This window comes from Zea mays, chromosome 1 (assembly GCF_902167145.1).
Source record: "Zea mays cultivar B73 chromosome 1, Zm-B73-REFERENCE-NAM-5.0, whole genome shotgun sequence".
NCBI lineage: Eukaryota > Viridiplantae > Streptophyta > Magnoliopsida > Poales > Poaceae > Zea > Zea mays.
The window spans coordinates 157,701,668-157,719,499 of NC_050096.1; positions in this window are offsets into that span (position 1 = coordinate 157,701,668).

Here is a 17,832-nt window from a genome sequence, read left to right on the forward strand (position 1 = left end):
GATTAATATTATGCTTATCTAGTCAGTTGTCTGTGCTTGCGACGGCTTATAACAATACCCATGTAAACTATCCACAAAAAAATCAAGATTTTTATTGATTGTCTCCGCTCTCCGTATAATATTTTTTTGATTTGGCTAACTGATGTTATTGTTTACTCCATCCAATATGTCTTGCTACAACACGGCCAATGAAGTGAGCGATTATAAAAGAGTTCACAACAACTGGTTGAACGAACAGAGATTATAAAATGACATAATTCCACCATACAGAGACCAAATAAGAGAAAGTTTGTGAGCTCAAGTTTCTAAAATAAGTCACATGAACTCAAATTTATAAAAAAGATATACCAAAGTATGGAATGATTGCTAAAGTCAGGCATCAATAAAAACTGGATGCGCTTCATATAAATTATGCTACTTCGTAGTAATTACTAACGTTTAAAACCAACAAATAACATTTCATTTTACTGTTAGTGTGACAAATCATTATTGCTCCATCCAATTCAGCAACCTCAAACACCATTGAGTCCATTGCGCCAATGTGGTCTCAGAAACGACCTAATGCTTGCAAGAGCCAAGAACGTCGTGTCGTGCTTGGGCTGTAACCTCGGCCCGTAGTGCTGGCCCGGCACGACACAATTATAATTTTTTTATTTTACAAAAAACGTATATACATATATACAATTTATATTCAATATTAAAAACATCCGAGCATGATGTTCTACTGGTTAGACAGCTTCACCCAGTGTCTTCTGCCCTTCTTCCATCAGGCATGGGTTCAAACCCCAACAATCAAATGGGCCGACGGGCTAACGGGCTGGCCTGGCACAGTCAGCAGGTCGGCATGACGTGCCTGGGCCAAAGTTGTGGCCCGCGGGCGTCTGGCATGTGCCGGGCCGCCGTTTGTCCATCTATAGACGTGCATCGGGTTAATTTAAAATAGCTGTGATGGGTTATTTGTAAAAAAAATAACGCGGGACGACCGTTGAAACTGGTGCTTTAACTATAGTATAGATATAAAATAGAAGTATAGATATAGATTTTATTTCTTCTCACAGCTGCACATCAAAGGTATTAGTCAAATGTATTAAATGACTATGGCCTGTTTGGAAGGCTACCTCAGGCGCCACACTCTGGACGCCGCGGGCGCGCGTCTGTCCAAATCTCTACTACTACTTATGTTAGTAGTGTAGGCGTCCACACACTCCTCGGCGCACGGTTCTGCCTCTGCAGCCGCAACACCTTGCCCCCGCACTCGCTTCCGTCAATCACGCAAGCTATGCCTCGCCCAACCGCCCCATCCGCAGCGCTCCCACCCCCGTCCGCCCAGATCTGGATCCCGCCCCCGTCATCGGCGCCTCCTCCCCCGCGCGTCCGAGACCCGGATCCCGCCGCTTCCCCGTCAAGCTCCCCAGTCTCTCCTCACCTTCCTTCCCTCCCCCTCCCTGCTAAGTCCATATGGCGGCTTGCCCCCACGCTGCGCTCCCACCACCACTCGCTGATCGCCTCACGCACACACACCGACCCACCGGGCGACGAGGGGCAACCGCCGCAACACAAATCCACACGCCCGCCGCCGCCATATGGATCCACTCCTTTGCCCTGGTGCGACCAGGCATCGGCAGCAAACCCCGCAGGCTGCTCCCGGACGAGGGAGAACGCGCGGGGCTGGGCTAGCCGCTAGCTAGGGGGCCGAGGGCGGAGGCAGCGGAGGCAGTGGCAGGACATCGGGTCGGGGAACTTCGGGGTGGCACGGCTGATGCGCAACCGTGAGACTCGAGAGCTCGTCGCCGTCAAGTGCATCTAGCGTGGCACTTGACTGCGAATCGGGTCTTCCTCGGCCTCCTCTCCCTGCGCCCCTCTAGTGCTGTGGAGCTCGCCGCCCGGACCTCCAGGCACCGCGCCTCCCGTCGTCGACCGTCAAGCGTCACATTGGGCGCTCCTCCCCAACCCTGTCGTCCGCGGATATACCTGCACAACCATGGATCTCCCCTTGGCCACCGTCCATGGATCTCCCTGCACAACCTAGCTTTGAAGCAGTCGCAGCGCGAGTTTGTTGCCTGTGTGGAGGTTGTGGCCGTCGTCGCTCAGATCGACCTCTGTTTCACGCCTTCGTCTCCGCTGTGTCGGGGCAACCTCATCGAGGTCAGCGTGGCGGAGACGACCAGCGCAACGGCGGCTACTTGTGCGGGTTCCCTGTGTGCGCGTGCGCCGGCGCCGCCGCAGCGGCGTCCGCCTTCTCCTTCGCGGGCATGGACTCCATTCTCCGTCCCCATGATTCCCTTCCTCGCCTGCTGCTAAAGATCAATTCCTGCCACAACGCCAGAGGAGGTGGCGAACAGGAGGAGGAATCCACTGCCTAGGTATGCTAGAAATCACTTTAGTACTTCCAACAATCGCTTTACATGTTACTTTCAGCCAGTACTTTATATTTTGCTGCAACTATATGCTAACCATTATCTCTACTACTCCTTATGGTAGAAGTGTGTTTTAATGCGCTAGATTACTATCATCAAGAATTCGTGCTGAAGCCAGAACAGTAGTGTTTTGAAAAAGCACATTTTTAATGCTTTGACCAAAACAGTAGGAGTTGTCCTTGACTCAGATGAGTGCTTTGAAATCGGATTATGAGTGCTTTGAAATGGTAGACTAATCACTTTGTGATCCATTTTCTACACAACAAGATAACAACCATTATCTACAAGCCAGCAAAAAGCAAAAAAAAGATGTTCAGGGACAAACAAGAAAGTAACCAGAGCACTGACTAAACCATTCAATTGTAGCAGTAACACACTGTGTATTATCTGGTATGTTTTTAGATACCTCTATCAAATGGTAGCATGCAACCCAAGGTGCTCAGGTCTTGCAAATATTGTTGATTTAACATACTATGACCACTGGATATTTTCAGCATTCTTCATAACCAAGTAACTGTGTGTTAGTTGGGGGTATGCTTCGTAGCCGAAGATCCTAAAGAAAGAAACACCTTCGGCAGATCCTCTCCAAAGACAAGATCCTAAAGAAAGAAACACCTTCGGCAGATCCTCTCCAAAGACAGACAGTGCAGCGGATATTATATTTGCTAAGGCCTTCAGACAGATGCAAGAGCCCGAAGACAAGATCCATGATGCCACACATCCCCTTTGTGGCTTCGGAGGAAGGCAGATTGTAGCACTTGGCAAAATCACAATGCTAGTAACCTTCGGATTTATCAACAACACAAGGACTGAACAAGTTGTGTTTGATATTGTTGACATGGAATACCCGTACAATGCAATCATTGGTCATGGTACTCTCAATGCCTTTGAAGCAATTCTTCATCCAGCATATCTTTGCATGAAGATACCTTCGGACCAAGGGCCCATTGCTATTCATGGAAGTCAGGAAGCTGCCAGAAGGGCCGAAGGAAACTGGACAGACTCAAAAGCAATCCATAACATAGATGGAGCTGGAGCTTGTGAGCAATACAAGTACAGAAGAGAGAAAGCTGCTTCGGCCGATCAGCCGAAGCTCATGCTCTTATGTGATGACATAGCAGAGCATAAGGTGCTATTGGGATCTCAACTGTCCGAAGAACAGGAGAAAACCTTGATAAGGTTTCTGTTTAACAACAAAGATGTTTTTGCATGGTCAGCTAATGATCTTTGCGGAGTCAACAGGGATGTTATTGAACACTCGCTTAATGTTGATCCATCCTTCAGACCCAGAAAGCAGAGGCTTCGGAAGATGTCTAAGGACAAGGCCGAAGGTGCTCGGAATGAAGTGAAAAGACTCCTCAGCGCCGGAGTCATCAGAGAAGTAAAATACCCAGAATGGCTAGCCAACATTGTTATGGTAAAAAAGGCCAATGGCAAATGGAGGATGTGTATTGATTTTACTGACCTCAACAAGGCCTGTCCGAAAGATGAGTTTCCATTGCCAAGGATAGATTCCCTAGTTGATGCAGCAGCTTCATCAGAACTTATGAGTCTGTTGGATTGTTATTCAGGCTATCATCAAATTTGGATGAAGAAGGAGGATGAAACAAAAACCAGCTTCATAACCCCTAGCGGAACATATTGTTACCTTCAGATGCCTGAGGGGCTCAAGAATGCTGGAGGAAGCTTCAGCAGAATGACAGCGAAGGTTCTTCATTCTCAGATAGGCAGAAATGTGCTAACTTATGTCGATGATATCATTGTATAAAGCACGAAGCAAGAAAATCACATTGCTGATCTGCAGGAGACTTTCGCTAATTTTAGATAGGCCGGTCTAAAGCTGAATCCAGAAAAGTGTGTTTTCGGAGTAAAGAAGGGGAAATTCCTTGGTTGCTTAGTTTCAACAAAAGGGATTGAGGCTAATCCAAATAAAATCGAAGCTATTCTTCGAATGGAACCACCAAGCACAAAGAAGGGGGCTCAGCGACTGACGGGAAGACTTGCATCTCTGAACCGATTCATACCTAGATCAGCAGAGAGAAATCTACCATTTTTTGAAGTACTGAAGTCAGCCGAAGTTTTTCAATGGGGACCAGTTCAGCAGAAAGCCTTCGATGAGCTGAAGCAGTATTTGATAGACCTAACGACATTAACTCCACCAACGCCAGGGGCTCCTCTGTTGTTATATGTGGCAGCTTCGCACTCAGCGGTAAGTGCGGAACTTGTCCAAGAGAAGCTTGAAGGGCAAGTCAAAAAGCAAGCCCCAATATACTTTGTCTCTGAAGTTCTTAGTTTATCAAAGAAAAATTATACAGAATTGGAAAAGGTGTTGTATGCTGTTTTGATGGCTTCCAGGAAGCTTCAGCACTATTTTCAAGCATACAATATAATTGTCCCTTCTTCACAACCATTGAAGGATATTATGAGAAATAGAGAAGCTACTGGAAGGGTTGGAAAATGGGCTGCGAAACTCAATGAGTTTTGCATTGATTATGTGCATAGATCTTTGATTCAGTCCCAGGCGTTAGCATACTTCATTGTTGACTGGACGCCAGGGGCTCAGGAAGAAGAAGCGAGTAAAGATGCCGAAGCTTGGACAGTATTCTGCGATGGTTCTTGGGGAACCTTCGGGGCAGGAGCAGCCGCTGTGTTGGTTGCACCCTCCAAAGTTAAAACTTGCTACGCAGCAAGACTTGATTTTAGCTGCACAAATAACATTGCTGAGTACGAAGCTTTGCTTTTGGGTCTTCGGAAGTTAAAGGCAATGGGAATTAGAAGGGCGGTTCTTAAAACTGATTCCCAGGTTATTTCTGGTCATATTGACAAGAGTTGTAAAGCAAGAGACTCGAAGCTTGAGAAATATTTAGACATGTTGGAGACTTGTTCTCAAATGCTATGAATTAAGAACAAGGCAACATAAAATGTTAAATGTTGATATCCTTCGCCCTTCGAAGCATTATTCCCCTAAGGATATAATGATTTTCGGACGAAGGTCATGAAGGACGTACCTCCATCAGCATAAAATATAATAATGAAGAAAGGATCATATGAATCATGTAAATTAACACAAACTGTTATGAATTACTGGCAACTCATTTCTATTTTATTATGATAACGGAATAGAAATGAGTCCAAATTACAAATGTACCTTCAGATCGTGAGAAGGTAAAAATACAAGTGTGACGCAAAGGCCAATGTCCAAATCAGCGTGAACAGTACGGGGATACTGTTCGCCTATTTATAGGCACGGGTCACAGCCCATGCAAAATTACATTAATGCCCTTTACATTTGTCAATAACTCTATGATAATTCTTCGAGGTTTAATCTGGTTTTTCATCTTTAAGTCGGTTTCCTTTCCTGTCGTTCTCCCGAAGCTCTTCTACACACAGCTTCGGCCCTGTGTAAACCTTCGTGTTCCTTGTGCTCCGTCCTACTGTGGCTCTGATCCAAACTTCCGAAGATACCTGTTAACGTACTTTACTCCAAAAACATTGTTAAATCATGTTTTTTTAGGACCTTCGGAAGCCGAAGGCCTCCAACAGTAGCCCCTCGCAATATTAATTTGTTAGAATAATAGATTCAGATTGCGAAATGGACGAAGGCTATGAGCCGAAGGTCCGAAAAAACACCTTCCTCTTGCTAGAATAGCAACAGTCATTGGCAACTGGGACCCTCCAGTCTCCAACATGATGGGTTTATAAATAGGGGCTCGCCACAATTTATTTGACACGCACTCTTGCCATCCATTCTGCCTGCTCAAAAAACTTTCTGTCCACAAATATTTGGTTTTCTCCTTAGTTTTAAGCTTCGGAAACGAGAGGCAAGAATTCCGAAGAGATGTCTGAGGAGAAGAAGGTTGCTGCCGAAACGAAGCTAAGCCTTTCTAAAGAGATGCATCTGGGCTTTCTTGAGTCAATAGCAAAGACAAACACGGAGAAGATTACAAGGGAGATTTTAGAAGGTTTATCTGAAGATACTGGTGATAGTGATAGTTACGATGCAGATAGTGGAGGTGAAGATTCCGAAGATCGGCCATGGCGACCAAGCCATTCAGTCTTCGGGAAATCAGCTATCGGGCAAAGTCACCTTGAAAACATGAGGGGGAGATATTTTCGGGATATGTCCATTGTGAGAGCAGATGCCGGAGAAAGAACTGTGCCGAGCCCTGAAGTTGATGAAGTCGTTATCTTCCGAAGCTTTTTAGAAGCTGGGCTACGATTCCCTTTAAGCAGATTCGTGGTAGAAGTTCTGAAAACATATCAGGTTTACCTTCATCAACTTACCCCTGAAGCGATAATAAGAATGGGAATCTTCGTCTGGGCTGTGAGGAGTCAAAGCCTAGAGCCAAGTGCAAAAAGCTTTTGCAATATTCATGAATTGTTATACGAAACAAAACCCTGGGGTAAAGAGCAATACCATAACAACTTTGGTTGCTACCACTTCGGTGCTCGCTCTGGATCAAGCTATCCCGTGCCCACCTTTCGGAAGAGATGGCCCGGAGAATGGATGAAAGAATGGTTCTATGTAAAAAATGATTTGAAGGTTCGAGAAGATATTAAGGATATCATCATGCGCCCCATCTGGCAGCGGTTCGGACTCCGGAAACCGAAGGTAGAAATGGATGAAGTGGCCGAAGAATGCCAACGGGCCTTCGGCGTAGTCTGCTCTTTTATCGGGACAAGGGATTTGATACAAGAACACATTGCCTTCAGAGTATGGCCTCTTGCAGATAATTGGGAAATGCCAAAAGAGACTGTTAAAGAAACTGACGAAGGTGGACTAGTCAGGCTGAAGTATACATTCAAGTATGGAGACAAATTCGTTGAACCAGATGATGATTGGTTAAAGAGCATTGAAACTTTAAGTAATGAATTGTTTGGGGCATATTCGAAGGCCGAAGATACTGCAATGTCAGCAGCCTTCGGAGGCCGAAGAAAGAAAAGACTGAACCGAGTTTTTGATGCAATTGGGTTCGTGTACCCCGACTACCATTATCCAGTGCGGGGGCAGAAAAGGAAAGGTACAGCTTCTGCAAAAGAAAACTCTTCAGCTGCTCCTAGCGAGCCAGCACCGAAGAGAAAAAGGGTGAAAGTTCTCACACACCGACCACGCTATATTGAACTGGCCACAGTGCCTGAATTCGGCAGCGCAACATCTACGGCTCCTGAAGCTAAGGGATCAACTCCACTGTCAGGATCCACAGAGTTGGCCGAAGCACCAACAACAAAAGAATTGGAGGAACCACAGACTCTGTTACCAGAAACCAAAGAGTTGGCCGAAGCGCCATCAACAGAAAAGATGGAAGAAGCAAAAGCATCAACTGAGGGAGCAAAAATATCAGAAATTTTAAGTCCTTCAGTAGGGATTGAAGTAACAAAAATTAAATAGGGACCAACAGTGACCCCAAAAAGAAAGAGAATGGTTAACGTATTGGATGTTTTGGAGACAATTAAACTTCCAAGCACAACCCCAAAGAAGACTGCTGAAACTTCTGAAGCGCTTGTTGAAGTATCCGTTGCTAAAGCTCCGAGGCAACAGACTGGAATTGAAACTGGGCCTTCAGAACCGACCAAGGTAACACCTTCGGAAGCAGAAGAAGCAAAAATTGCAAAGGCCACCGAAGAAGTGAAAATGTCAGAGCCAACTTTGGGCGAAGAAATTGATACCGCTGCCCCGAAGCATCTTCCAAAATATACGATTATATCGTGCGACATGCTTCGAAGAAGAAATTATCGGAAGAAGAAGTTTTTGAAGCTAATCACTATGCCAAAGAGTTGAAATATCCGAAGGGGGCACTAGTGTTTAATGGGACAAACGAAGAAGATTTCTTATACTGCCTCCCGGACAACAAAGAATTGTCTGTCTGCCGGGAGATGGCTAGAAGTATGGGGTTCCCGAAGCTCGAAGCTGGCTTATGTGCTATGACGAAAGAAGATCTCGCGGATAGTCTTGCGTACAATAGCCTGAAGGTATGGGAATTTGAGAATTTTATAATTCGTAACTCATTCTTTTATTCTTATACGAACCCTTTTTCATATAGGGTTTAATTCTAAGCAACGTATTGAGAGCACAAAAGAGTGCCGAAGACGAGAGCTACGAAATTGCGTTCAACAATCTACGATCAGAAGTTATTAGAATGAGAAACGAAGCTCTGGAAAAGGATAAAATTCTGCTTACATTGGTAGACAAGGTAAAAAAGGACGAAGCTGCTTCAAAGGCTCAGGCCGAAGCCCAAAGACGTGAAATTAAAGATCTTCAGAAACAGCTAGCTAGAGCTAAGGAAGAGCGTATACTTGAAGAAACAAAATGCGAGCTTAGTGATCAACTGGCCAATCATTTAGAGATGAGTGTTAAAGAGCTTCGTGCGTCCCAGAGGAAATGTTATGTTAAATCCATAGAGTGCGTCAAAAAGTTAAAATCTAGCTTCGCCAGCGTTGGCGCATTCTCTAGTGAAGAGAATTTTTCAAGAGGCAATCCTGAAGGTCCAATGGAATGGGTCAGTCACGAAGTAGAGGCCTTCGAAGAAATTCTAAATAGCCGCGGGGACATCTGCGCTTTTTCGGGTGCTAGAGGAGTTGCTACTGTTTTGGAGAGAATGGGTTGTGAGCATGTAAAATCCCTAGCTCAGTCCGAAGCTACCTTGTCCTCCGAAGACATCAAAGACCCCTCGGCCGAAGCAAGCATGGTTGGCGGTAAATTCTTTACTGATATCTGGGACAATGGCGGCCGAGAAATGGCGCAAGAAATCATTCAAAAGAGTGAAAAAGGCATTCATGATGCTAGGAAAGTAGCAGAAGCTGCCGAGAAAAGTACAGAGCCCGAAGGGCATATAGGTATTAATTAGTGGTTTTTATGATGCTGTAATTTTTAATTCCAAACTCTGCTCTTGGTTTGTAATAGTAATATAGCCGTATCTTTTCTTCCCTCAGAACCTGCTGAAGCATCTCCGAGCCCCCACCCAAAGGGGGACGATGAAATTAAAAAAATGGCTGAAGACATTATGGATAAGGTTGTCAACCAACTTTTGAACGAAGCTGCAGAGATGGTTCTCAAGGAGAATTAAATCGTTATTGTAGAAACATTTGGAACATAAGATGTGTAATGTATTGTAACTTTGAATGTAACATATAGTCTATTTATAATTTAATTCTTTACGATGCATGAAACTGTGCGTACATACCATTTTTTGAGCCTTCGGCGAAAAAAACACCTTCCCTTCTTTTCATGCTTTGTGAAGAGAATCTTTTCTATATCACAAGAATTTGTTTACTTTTCTGATAAAAACATCCAAGCTTCGTGAACTATCCTCCGAAGCTTATCTTCACTTCGATTCGTCTTGTGCCTTAGCACGATTTTCTCTTTTCCAAAACATGCTCCAAAGATTAACATTGTATCCTCTTCTTGTTCCAGATGCAGTATGTTGTATGATGCTTATGTTATGCAAAAATGATGTGATGATGTTATGTTATGCAAAATGATTTTTGTGCTGAAGATACACAAATCCCTGCAATAGAGCACACAATCTTTTTATATCAGCGCTGACTTTTCGCTGTAAGCCTCCCTTAGGAGCTTCTTCGCCTTTTACTTTCAGCGGAATCAGCGTTTATTTTTCGCTGTAAGCCTCCCTTAGGAGCTTCTTCGCCTTTTACTTTCAGCGGAATCAGCGTTTATTTTTCGCTGTAAGCCTCCCTTAGGAGCTTCTTCGCCTTTTACTTTCAGCGGAATCAGCGTTTATTTTTCGCTGTAGGTTTAGAAAACTTACACTGCGCTTCCTTAGGAACGACTTGTACTGTGTCCGTTAGATCAAATTTTTGATAATACAAAGGTCCTCCAAATCAGTATAAGTTGCTGCCAAGATGCTTGGGGTTGACATATTTCAGCGGAATTAGCAACTCAAGCCTATGGAAAAAAACATATTTTTATTATGGTAAAAGACGAAGGTATTACAAGGAATTAAAATTCAACAAAATACATTTAAACTCTTCATAGTTGTTTCTTATTGACAAAAGGGTAATAGTGAATATAGAAAATGCAAAAGAACTGCTGTTGAGGTAGGATATTTGTCAATAAATGTGCTTCGACTCTGGCACAGTGCTGTTGACTGTGCGAGCTTCGGACTCCTCTCTGAAATCCCTCTGGAGATGATTATGCTGACTCCCTTCTGGCTGTTGTCCTCTCTGGGTCGGCGGTGGCGGTGGAGGTTGCTGCCAAGATGCTTGGGGTTGACTCGCCGAAGCAACAGAAGCTGCAGGGTGGTTGCCTACATATTCTGGTATATAAGGTGAGTGATACGAAGCAGTATGCATGACCTGCTTCGGCTGACTCTGTTGCGCTGCTGCTTCCGCTATTTCCTTCTGCTTCTGGATGGTAACATGGCACATCCTGGTAGTATGGCCCTTGTCTTCACCACAGAACAGGCAATATATTTTTCTTGGCTGGTCTCCAAACCTTCCCCCGAAGCCCCTGGCGCCTCTGCCCCTTTGCGCTGGTGGCCGAAAAGAACTCTGCTGTTGGGCCGAAGCTTGTGAAGAGTGTTGTGGCCTTTGCTGCTGGCTCCCTCGATCATCAGTTTGAGCAGAGTTATGAATTGACCTAACATGCCTCGGGTGAAATCTTCCTCCGAAGCCCCTGGTCATTTCAGAGAACCGGAATGCTTCCTCCCTTCTTTGGTGAAAGTCATTGTCAGCTCGAATGTATTCGTCCATCTTCTGGAGCAGCTTCTCCAACGTTTGTGGTGGCTTCCTGGCAAAGTACTGTGCCGATGGTCCCGGCCGAAGCCCCTTAATCATGGCCTCAATGACAATTTCATTGGGCACTGTTGGCGCTTGTGCCCTCAGGCGCAGAAACCTCCGGACATACGCCTGAAGGTACTCTTCATGGTCTTGGGTACACTGGAAGAGAGCCTGAGCGGTGACTGGCTTCGTCTGAAACCCTTGGAAGCTAGTTATCAGCATATCCTTCAACTTCTGCCAAGAAGTGATTGTCCCTGGCCGAAGAGAAGAGTACCAAGTCTGGGCAACGCTCCTGACGGCCATGACAAAAGATTTTGCCATGACTGCCGTATTGCCACCATACGAAGATATGGTTGCTTCATAGCTCATTAGGAATTGCTTCGGGTCTGTGTGACCGTCATACATGGGGAGCTGGGGTGGCTTGTAAGACTGTGGCCATGGTGTAGCCTGCAATTCTATTGAGAGAGGAGAAGCATCATCAAAAGCAAAGTTTCCATGATGGAAATCTTCATACCAGTCATCCTCATTGTGGAAGCCTTCCTGATGAAGTTCTCTGCGTGGAAGCCTTCGGCTTTGGTCATCTTGAACAAGATGACGAACCTCTTCAGAAGCTTCATCTATCTGTCTCTGAAGATCAGCTAGACGAGCCATCTTCTCCTTCTTGCGTTGCACTTGTTGCTGAAGGATCTCCAGGTTTTGGATCTCCTGATCCAGGTCATCCTCCGGAAGTGTTGGACTAACAGCCTTCCTCTTCTGGCTTCGGGCCTCTCTGAGAGAAAGGACGTCCTGATTGGGATCCAGTGGCTGTAAAGTACCAGCCCCTGTCGTTGAAGCTTTTTTCGGCGGCATGACGAAGGTGATGCTTGCCAAAGTTGTTCAAAAGTCAAGAAATGGAAGTGAGTTCACCGGAGGTGGGCGCCAATGTTGGAGACTTGTTCTCAAATGCTATGAATTAAGAACAAGGCAACATAAAATGTTAAATGTTGATATCCTTCGCCCTTCGAAGCATTATCCCCCTAAGGATATAATGATTTTCGGACGAAGGTCATGAAGGACGTACCTCCATCAGCATAAAATATAATAATGAAGAAAGGATCATATGAATCATGTAAATTAACACAAACTGTTATGAATTACTGGCAACTCATTTCTATTTTATTATGATAACGGAATAGAAATGAGTCCAAATTACAAATGTACCTTCAGATCGTGAGAAGGTAAAAATACAAGTGTGACGCAAAGGCCAATGTCCAAATCAGCGTGAACAGTACGGGGATACTGTTCGCCTATTTATAGGCACGGGTCACAGCCCATGCAAAATTACATTAATGCCCTTTACATTTGTCAATAACTCTATGATAATTCTTCGAGGTTTAATCTGGTTTTTCATCTTTAAGTCAGTTTCCTTTCCTACCGTTCTCCCGAAGCTCTTCTACACACAGCTTCGGCCCTGCGTAAACCTTCGTGTTCCTTGTGCTCCGTCCTACCGTGGCTCTGATCCAAACTTCCGAAGATACCTGTTAACGTACTTTACTCCAAAAACATTGTTAAATCATGTTTTTTGAGGACCTTCGGAAGCCGAAGGCCCCCAACAAGACACGGTCTGAAGGATTGAAGCTTCCTTTGAAGGGTTTTCTGTCAAAAATATTCCTCGAGGAGAAAATGAACATGCTGATTTGCTAGCCAAGTCAGCAGCACAGGGGCTGCCCTTACCTTCGAAAGTATTTTTCGAAACAATAAAAGCACCTTCGGTTGAACTTCTTGAAAGAGCAGTCCTCAATATATCTCCTGTTTATAGTGAAGACTGGAGAACTGAGATCATCTCTTTCCTTCAGGGTAATTTTCTTTCAGATGACGAAGCTTATAACAAGAGAATAGAGGCAAGAGCTCGACCATATGTTATAATAGAAGGGGAGCTGTACAAGCATGGAGTCTGTTCTCCACTACTCAAATGTTTAGCCAGAGCCGAAGGTATAGAATTGATGAAGGAAATACACGCAGGCCTGTGTGGATCTCACATTGGATCTAGGCCTTTGCTGGGAAAAGTTTTTCGTCAAGGATTTTATTGGCCAAAGGCAGCTTCGGATGCAGCGGAATTAGTCCAAAAGTGCGAAGGCTGTCAGAAATGTGCAAGAGATCAAAAACAACCTTCGTCTCTAACCCAGTTAATACAACCCACTTGGCCATTGCAAAGGTGGGGCCTTGATTTGTTAGGTCTGCTACCACCAGCACAAGGGAACTTAAGATATGTTGTAGTGGCAGTGGAATATTTTTCTAAATGGATTGAGGCAAAGCCTTTAGCCACAATAACTTCGGTTACTATTCAAAAGTTTTTCTGGCAAAATATTGTCTGTCGCTTCGGAGTGCCGAAGGCCATTACTGTGGATAATGGAACACAGTTTGATTCTGAAGCTTTCAGAAAATTTTGTGAACAAATTGGCACGAAGATCCATTTTGCATCAGTTCGGCATCCGGAGTCAAATGGACTTGTTGAAAGGGCTAATGGCATCATAATGACAGGAATAATGAAGTTAATCTTCAATCAGCCCAGGGGAAAGTGACCAGATGAATTAATCAAAGTGGTGTGGAGCCACAACACAACAATATCAAGATCAACAGGTTTTACACCATTCAAATTGTTGTTTGGTGACGAAGCAATAACCCCAGAAGAAGCTAAAGCGGGATCAATAAGAACAATGGCTTCGGCAGAAGACGAAGCTGATTATTCTGTGGCAAAAGATGTTATAGAAGGGATCAGGCTTCAAGCTGTAGAGAATATCAACAAATATCAAACCGAAACAATAAATGGCGTGACAGAAAGGTTCGGCTAAAAAATATTAAGCCAGGACACTTGGTACTTCGGAGAGTTGCCAACCCAGACACAGTAGGCAAGCTACAGCTGAAGTGGGAAGGACCTTTTCTAGTAGTATCTTCGTCAAGACCCGGTTCTTACAGATTGAAGGATATGGACGGCAACGACATTCCTAGATCATGGAATGCGGATGAGCTTCGGCGATATTATGTCTAGCTTGATGTAATTTTTTATATTCTTTTTTATGGCATCCTTTTCCTTTCCAAAGGGGGAGAAAGGTTTTTAATGGGGCCATAGCATGTAATTTCTCTTTTTCTTATTTTAGCTCTATAAAAGCAATATCCCCCAAAGATGTAAATGTAAAAGCTGAGAACGCACCATCGAGTGCAAAGAAAAAAGAAAAGAAAACAGGGAGAAGCTCAAAAGTCGTTCCTAAGGGAATGCAGAGCTTATAGTGAAAAGTCAACGCTGATTCCGCCGAAGTAAAATGCGAAGAAGCTCCTAAGGGAGGCTTACAGCGAAAAGTCAACGCTGATTCCGCCGAAGTAAAAGGCGAAGAAGCTCTTAAGGGAGGCTTACAGCGAAAAGTCAGCGCTGATACACCGAAAAATAAACGGTGAAGCCGAAAAATAAGCGGCAAGGAAGATTAAATCATTCCCAAGGGAATGAACGGTTGGATTATGGCTTCGAATATGTATTTGGACATTCATTTGCACGATACATTACATCATGACATTTTCATTCATAAACATTCACTTAGACATACATATGATCATCATCAGCATAACATACAAACTTGCTTCAGTTCCGAAAGGAAGGTAATTTTATGCTTCGCTGTGTACGCAAAGAAGGGAAGGTGTTTTTCGCTTATGGCTCAAAAGTATTAATTTCGTCCACACCAAGTAAGATTATATTACAAAGTGAAACTCAAATTACATCATACTTTATACAAGTTATTACAGGAGTTTTTTGAGCTATTTTTACAGATTATTCAAGCTTCGACAGCATCTCTGGAGCTTCGTCTTTTTACTCTGTAGCTTCAGCTTCGGCTTGGTCAATCTGTACGGAAGTATTATAAGCTAAATTCAAAATTCAAAGGAAAAGGTAAGCATAAGGTATGATTTTGTTACCAGCTTGAGGTGGCTCTGAGCTTCGTCACCAGCTTTGCTCCGACCACCCTTTGTCCATACTAACTTTATAAATCTATTTGCAATACTCCGAGCCAGATTGGGAACATTATCTAGGTCTGCTGGTGACAGGCTGAAGTTGGGTCTATTAACAATCTTGCCGTGTTCACAGCCAGACTTCAAAAAGGCAACAGCTGTGCCCCGAGAAGCTGTCAGGGCACAGAAGTCGCTATGCCCAGCTATAACTTCGTCAAGATCATTAATTTCACCTTCAATGTGCTCAAAGGCACCAGGCAGGTCTTCAGCCGAAGGAGTAAACTCTTCACTAGTGGCTCCAACAAAATGGAACACTTGCTTTAGCTGATGAATGCATCGAGCGCTAAACTCCAGGCACTTATTCTGAAGATTTTTCAAAGATTCTTTCAGTTCCGAATTTCTTTGAGCTTCGGCTTCAAGTTTTGCATCAAGCTTCAGCTTTTCTTGTTCAAAATTTTCTGATTGGGAAAGAAGCTTCAAATTTAATTCTGTTATTTTTGCTTCAGCGTCCACTAATAAGCCTTCGGCTGTTTGTAGCTTGAAGTCTTTCTTCTCGATGGCAGCAGATTGCTCTTTTATCTTGTTTTCTAAGTTTTCAATTATAACTTCGTGCCTTTTATCCTCTAAGTCTTGCTGCATTTTTAATGCCTTGCTCAAAAGTATACTCTATGAACAAATAACCTTCGTTAGAAAATATTTTCGTAACCACAAATAATAAGAGTTAGACACAAGATATTTACCTTAAAATTAGAATAGAACAAACTGTCGACAATGTGTTGTCGTCGGTAGCGGCTTATATCCGCTTCGAGCTTCGGGAAGCCGATACTCTTTGATAGAGTACCAACAACCTTCGCACCGGTTTGATCTCGTATGCAGCTTAACCCTTCATCATCAATACCACCGAAGAGAAGCGCCCCCGGCCGGTACCCGCAAGATATAGCATACTCTTTTAATTCCTCTTTTTCAGCTTCTATCAGCTTCTGGCCAACTAGGTTTCGGAAGTCAAAAGTTTCATCTTCCGAAGTATCTTCGGTTATTCCTTCTTTCTCGGGTTTTGCGGTCGTGGTCTCTTCGGTGGCTGCAGCAGTTTCTTCAGCGGCCATGTTTAGCAGCATTTTATCTATATCAGCAGCTATGCTCTCTAAATTAATATCTTCGGAGTTGGCATCTTCGGCTCTGGCTTCTTCTGCGGCAACCTTCGAAGGTACAGCTTCAGTAGCTGTTGTGCCTTCAATTGCCGGCACCTTCGGAGCTAGAGCTCTTGGTGGTGTTGTTTCAATCACTTCTGTGACGGTAACAATCCTTTGCCTTTTTGGCCTATATGCCTTTGTTTTTGTGGGCTCCTTTCATTATGAAAAAGCTTCATCAGATGAAGCCCCAATGGACTTAGTTTGACAGGCAAAGTTTCAGTCATTACCTTTAGAATTTCCTCTATTTCAGCATCAGAAGATGTCGCAGAAGTCTTCTCTTCTTCATCAATTGATTTTTGCTCTGGGATCGAGTCCTTTCTTTTCTTCGAAGCTAATACTTTCGCTTCAAACTTTTGTTTCCTCTTCTTTGATTGATCTTCGTCGTCTTTGTTCAAAGCGCCAGCTACTCTTTTTCTTTTCTGCCCTTCGGCACCCTTGTCGAGTCGCTCATAATCAGGATATTCAAAGCCTATAGCATCCAGCACTCTGTTTAGCCTTCATTTCAGACGGGTGCCGAAGGCTGCTGTCATCAATTGATCTTCTTTTTTAGAATAATTCCCAAGAATTTCGGTGCACATTACTTCGATTGTTTCCAGCCATTCTTGGCAGGGTGTTTTGAAATATTTCTTGAACTTGTAATGGTAGGGCAGTCGGACAAGTTCCCCCTCTTTCTTCTCTCCTTCAAGCTTCGGCATAGCCCATTCCTTCATAGTTGGAAATATTTTGAAAGCCAAAAATTCCTGCACTAAGTCCCTAGTGCCAATGTGCTCTGCGATAATCCTGAATTCAGCCAGCGCAGTTTGGGTTGGACCTTCTGGTGTCATATTGCATTGGGGTCTGGTCTCTCCGAAGATCAATTCTAGCGGACTCTGGACCAGCTTCTCCTTGTCATCGTCAATTTTGACGTAGAACCATTCCGATTTCTAGCTTGCCAGCCACTTGCTTCGGTAGCTGATCACAGTAAATTTTGTAGTCTTCCGGTAAGCAAAATTGTAACAACCAAAATTTTCATGTAATCCATCCTTTCTGGCCTTGGTTTGGTAATGTAGCTCGTGCACCCGGCAGAAACCTTCGGCAAACGGTTCCACCCCTTGGCTTCGGAGAGCCCAAATATAAACACTAAGCCTAACGATAGCGTTAGGAGTTAGTTGATGAAAGTGGATCCCAAACTTCTTTAGCACGTCGGCAATCATCTTATTTAAAGGGAATCTCAAACCAGCTTTGAGGAAACTCTTGAAAACTACTATTTCATCTTTTTCTGGCTTCGGAATAGTTTCTTCTCCACCGAAGCGAAACAGCTCTTTCTTATCTTCGCTGAAATAGCCCAACTTCACCATCTTAGGAAAATCAGCTTCGGAGATGGTGGACTTTCCGAAGTCCAGGTGGCTAGGCTTGCTCGGCACTGCGCTGCTGTAATCATCTTCAGAATCGGTCTCTTCAATACCAGCTTGCTCTGCTTCAGCAGCAGGGACGTCTTCCGGTGTTACCAACCCAGATCGCTTCATTGCCTCCGAAAT